Below are 6129 nucleotides of genomic sequence, written 5' to 3'. Positions count from 1 at the left end.
GATTTATGAAATATAAAACAAGGTCTCAGAGGAGATCCTTGAAATCACATAGCAATCACTACATGCAGGGTGATGTACTCCTTGACTTAAGAAGGGAGTTTAAAAAGGTTGTAGACATGACCTTTTTAACCAATCTCTATTGGTACAATGGGAACATGACACCTGCTTTGGGATGAATTTGCGACATCCTATGTCTGGCCCAATTTGCAATAGGCAATATTTCAAAAGGAAAGTTGTAAAAGACTTATTTTACATTGGGTGTACATAAAAAGCAGACATAAGAGGGTTGAGTTTCTAAGCGATAATCTTATCACTTCCTAAAACTTTAATACCTTTCTCGATGTTAAGCAATCAGTTTTCCTCTTAGTGTGATTTGGTCAAAATAAGAGTACTTGTTGGATGATGATGAACTTTGTTCAGTTGGTTAAGATTTGACTTTATTATTTTACTCCTGGCCAGCCTGTTGAGCCAACTCATTGAAAGGTGGTCTTTGTCATCAATTTATTAGAACTTCAGAAACTGGCCAGCAATTGTGATTGCACATTCCCACAGCTCTTATCTTCCATCCAGCAGTGACTTTCCTTTAATAGTTTCACAGATTGTTGAAGAACATAGGGAATTTCCTGTAATTGGCAGGCATTTCTGGAAGCCTATTATCTGGAAATGCAATAAGAGAGACTTCAGCAAGAGCATTTATGTACCCTCATTAACAATTCCCCGTAAACATCACCTACCTAGTCTTCCATAGGGATGACTTTTACTGCTGCTTTAACTTACAAACAATTGAAATACTTTTTTCCTCTTGGAATTAAATATTTCCCTTTTTCATGTTTTTTTCTACCAAATAAAAATAACACATAGTCTTGCATCTGCTGTAACAGAAGTCAATAAACAAATTATATAGTATCAGCCACTGAAAGCCCTTTCATCTATTTTCAAGTAATGAATACTTGTGTATCGGTATAAATGGTGAAAGCCTCAGCAACAGTTTGATGCACAATTGCATATTGTGGAAAATAGTGTCCAAGAAATATTAAAAAGAAAAGACATCATTTAAACATGTAGAGAATCAAGACATACAGTTTTAAATTAACAAGGATGTAAAGAATAAAAATTTTATAAAAGTTGATGCTTTGTTATAGCCAGCTGTGAAGTATACCTGCATTCACACAGAAATTCCAATTTATACAGTGCTGCAGAGGAAAACTATCTCAATTTCTTCTATCTGTTAGGATTATAGTACTTACAATAATGCAACTTGCAATCATATAGTGCCTTTAACACAAAATTGTCCATAGGTGCTTCAGAGAAATGTTATCAACCAAAATTCAATACCAGGTCTTATTACAAGTTGTTGATTTTAAGCAGTGTCTTAAATAGTGGAGACCAATTTAGGAAGGGAAATACAGAGCTTCAGAGCTAAGCAACAGAAGGCAGAACTTTCAGTAGTGGAACAGTGAAAATCAGGGATTCTCAACAAGTCAGAATTGGATGAACATGGAAATCTTAGAGTATTGCAGGAGATGATGAGGTTAAAAAGATAGGGAGACAAGGATATGTTATCTCATGTATTATCTCAAATATTAACATCAAGTGAGAATTTTAAAATTAAGGGTTAAAAATACAGGTGTAAAATTCATCTCAGTAGTTTCTGTTTTTAGATACCATAGATATCAAAGTGGTCCCAATGTGGCAACCAATACACATACACACATTTGTAGTGCAAGCTACAGTAGCTGTCAAATTGGTAATGCTATTACCATATGCACTGCCTACACCCACCAGAAGAATGCAGAGTTGGCAGATAATGAAGTCAGTAACTGTGCATTGCTGATTTGTCTTAGAGCTTCCAAACTGGAACTCCATGCTGGACCTAACACCCTTGCGTAACTTGTCACAGACAAACATTCATGCAGCAGAAACCACAACATCCCCACTCACACTATTCAAAGAAATTATAGGCTACTTGCAAGTTGATTGCTGATTGGCTTCTACTGGCTGTTGCTACATTTTACAAAGGCTCACATTTTCAAGAGTTAATTAATGTTCATAAGGTATACAGGCCTGAAGGTGAAAGATTGCCCTGATTTCAAGGCTTCTACACAACTTGGTTGCTCTAGGTAATGGGTACGTAATTACAACATGACAAGGAAAATGAGCATTAACGTGTGAAGATATCCAGAGTGCTAGCATAGTGAATGGCAAGAGTGTCCACTGTTCACTGAGTATTACTCAGCAGCTGACACCTCTTAGTGCTTGTGCCTCATTATACTTCCAGTGCAATTTGCTGTCAGGATCATTGGCCACCTTTTACTAGTTTTCTGTTAGCATGCAAGTCTAACCTGCACAACTCAATGCATAATAATTGAGATGTTAATGGAAATATCCCTATCCACCCCTTGTAAACCCTATTTATCGAGGTAATATTCTGCATCATCGCATTGTAATATCATAACATTCTAAAAGGGCGGAGGCTGAGCTTTGTCCTGTAAGAAGTTTATTTATTTTCTTCAAGTTTGTTGTGGATAGTGAAGAAGGTTGTCAAAGAATACTGCAGGATATAGACCAGTTGGGAAAAAGGGCAGAGAAATAGCAGATTAAGTTTAAACCGGACAAGTGTGAGGTGTTGCAATTGGAGGTCCAATATAAGAGAAAAGTATACAGTAAGTGGTAGGACCGATTGACGTACAGAGGGATCTTGGAGTGCAAGTCCATAGATGGGATTAAGTTAAATTGGCATCATGGTTGGCACAATGTCATGAGCCAAAGGGCCTGTACCTGTGCTGTACCGTTCCACGTTCCTGATGAAAACTCATGTCTGCAAACACAGACCAAACAGAGATCAACCAAAATGGCATCTGCCTGATAACAACAGAGTGACAAAAGATAATCTCCCTAAAGTTCCTTGATCTTTGCTGGCTTGGATGAGACCAACCGTCAACAACCTACATGCGCTATATATATTACTCCCTAATTTAAACAATATCCCTGCCCCATACTAATTCAATATTTTCTGACAAAATTTTGCAAATATGCTGGAAATCTTCCCCTGGTAGACCATCTGACCTCCACTTGAGGCAGAACAGGATCGTTTGCTGTCTACTGTCTGATTGTAATCAAAGGACTCACAGGCAGAGTGTCCATCATCATCACTTGGTCCTATTTCCTTTATTACCAGGTGTCCCTGTCCTCTGTGATTTCATGGTGTTTTGCAGCTTTGAAAACAAGAGTATGTTGATATGCTGCCATCTTTGAACTCATAGGCAAACCGTTGAAAGCACTGGCTTCCTTTTATGGAACAGGGAAATCAGGGGTTTGTGATCTGAGTATATGGTTAAGTGATATCCATAAATGCACCATGAACTGCACTCCAAACATGACAGGTACACCTTCTTAATCCAGCTGTGTTCATCCATACTGCCATTATTTTTCCTGACATAAACTCTATCAACTTTTCAAAACCATCTTCCATCCAACTGAACAACACAGTGCTGATGCATCACAAGATAAGATTAATTCTCTATCTGTTGGGTACAGGTTCATATTTTAGCAGCATGTAGCAATTCTTCAAAATGCACAAAAGCCTTTTCAGAAGCTTCTGTCCACCTCCAATTTACACCCCTTTCACAGCATTGGAGCAATGGACCCAAAAATGTTGTTAGATTTGGCAAGAATTTATTATGGTAATTCAACAATCCCAGCTTTGTTAGTAAGAGCATTAGTAATGGCTTCAGCCTTCTCTTGCACAGGTTGTGGTCCTTTAGCGTCCATGCAGTTTCCCATGTACAGTGCACTTACTTTAAAAGTGGGCCCACCTTTTCCAGTCTGCTCAACACTTTTCCCAGATTCCAGAGGTGTGCATCTCTCAAGTCTCCTGTAATCAGAGTATCATCCAAGTCATTGAGACATTCGCAGCAAGGAAATGTAACAGTATATCACAATAATTCTCTTATGTCTCAGTTTTAGGATCAAATGCTTCAATCAAATCTATTGTTGTGGCCATTTTCCCTTATTTTTTTAAGGAAAACATTTGCAAGACTTTCCTTCTCTCCCTCTGGTTCCTTTTTTGAAAAGGAGTTTCTCTTTGGTCCCATCTGAAGTTGAGAACAATTTTCTTCAATGCCAATAAATTATCTTAACAAAGATAGAGGGTGGAATTTGAGTTTTGTGCTTTAGAAAGTTTATTTTCTTCAAGCCTGTTAAGTGCATATGTCTACAAACTCAACCTTTACAGAGATTAACCAAAATGGCATCTGCTAAAGAACAAAACAGGACACAAGGTAAGTTCCTAAATGCACCAGAACCCCACTGGCTTGGAGGATAATAACTATCAACTATATATATATATATATATATATATATATATATATATATATATATATATATTTACACACACATTTACATATATATATGTAAATATAAAATTTAGGGAAAAAAATGTATATATTCATAAATTATATACTTTGCCAGACATTATGCATAGATGCATAGGAACAATGGATACAGGGTGGCTTTCCCTCTGTGTAATGGACGATAAAATAGAATTTTGGCATGGCATGCCTAGAGAATGTCTACACAGATCTGTTCCTATGCTGACTTCTAACATTAAGCTTTAAAATGTAAACTACAATAAGAAGGATTTGAAAATGTGCAGCAAGCCTATGCCTTCTTATTCAAAATTTGAGAGAGATGGTTGATATTATGTGATATGCCACCGCTTAAGTTTGTAAAAAGCAGAATAATATGAACTTAACTTGCAATAAAACAATAGGTTAAAAATATCCTGTTTCAAATTGTTGAGTGAATTATATCAACAACTAACAGGATTAGAATCTGTTTCTTACTGATAGATATTTACTCAAACAATGCACTTGACATGTTTTTGCATTATAAAGTAACAACTTCTAACAAAAAAGGAAGAGAAAAGAAACATGATTTCATCCATCAACATTGATTACCGCATAAAAGAAGTACATTCAGTCCATTGTGCTTAGTGACAATGTGCTTCAAATAACTAAACCTCATCTAAAAATCCTTTAATAAATGTTCAAATGGTTAAATGTGGATGGTACAGCCCATCATATTTTTCTTAATGAGCTCTGTTATTTCTTCTGTTTCTTCTTCTTAGGCAGTCCCTCAGGAATGAGGTGACTCTTTCACTCTGGTTTTGTGTGTCTGAAGTAACTGATGAGGCCAATGCAGGGACCACAGACTCTTCCACAGATGGGGCAGGAGGTTGGGTAGCTTATGAGGTGGTGCACTCTCTCTGCCATTTGTGAGGAGCTTCTGTAAGCTCCCAATGCACATACATAAGGTCCTCAATATCTTTCGAAATGCTCTTTCTCCATTTTGAACTGCCATGGGCCAGAGATTCCCGAAAGTTGGTGGAATTTTGCATTTTTTCAAGGAGGTTTTGAGCACATTCTTAAGTCTGTTCCTCTATCTGCCTGGTATTCCCTTCCAGTGACAGAGTAGAATAGAATGTCTGCTATGTTGTCTGTGGTTGGCCGTGTGACTGTTCCAGCAAACTTGATATTTCCACCTGAGGGTAATTAGGGCCTCAATGCTGGGGTTGGGAAAAGACACTAACGTTGGTTTGCTTATCCTTCCAATGAATTTGAAGGATTTTGTGGAGAGAGCATTCATCGTACTTTTCCAGTGCCTTGAGGTTCCAGGTCTCAGAAGCAATTAGGAGGGCAAGGATCACTGCTGGCCAGTAAACCATGAACCTTCAGCTAGGTCTGAGGTCTTGAACTTTAAACACCCCATTCCTCAATCAACCAGACACTGTGTTACATATTGAAGGTGGTAGTGAATTTCATCATCAATGTCTGCCTTCACCGAGAGATTGCTCCCAAGATCTGGGAAATGGTCTATGTTTTCCATGACGTTGCCATTAACCTTTAGTGTGGGAGTTCAGTGTTGTACAGCAGGGGCAGATTGGTAGAAGGCCTTTGTCTTGCAGATTTTAAGTGTGTGGCCCATCCTTATATATCCTTCAGTGAATGAGTCAATGATAACTTAGAGCTTGGCCTCCAAGCATATGCAAATACAGACATTGTCTGCTTATTTCAACTTGATTGCTGAGGTCCAGATAACCTCACTTCTGGAGAGTTGGTGGATGGAGAG

General features: G+C 37.9%; 1 long non-coding RNA gene across 1 annotated transcript; it reads right to left on the bottom strand.

The window, feature by feature from the left end:
• Window positions 1-483: 483 nt before the first annotated feature.
• On the bottom strand, window positions 484-3852 carry LOC127571582 (uncharacterized). Its single transcript, XR_007956490.1, has 2 exons — window positions 3799-3852; window positions 484-657 (listed from the first exon to the last, which is right to left on the bottom strand). It is a non-coding gene; the product is annotated as an uncharacterized LOC127571582 (long non-coding RNA).
• Window positions 3853-6129: the final 2277 nt, after the last annotated feature.

The sequence above is a fragment of the Pristis pectinata genome, chromosome 6 (genome assembly GCF_009764475.1).
Source record: "Pristis pectinata isolate sPriPec2 chromosome 6, sPriPec2.1.pri, whole genome shotgun sequence".
Lineage (NCBI taxonomy): Eukaryota > Metazoa > Chordata > Chondrichthyes > Rhinopristiformes > Pristidae > Pristis > Pristis pectinata.
Note: the sequence above shows the minus strand (reverse complement) of the source record. Positions and strands in the feature narration are given on the sequence as shown.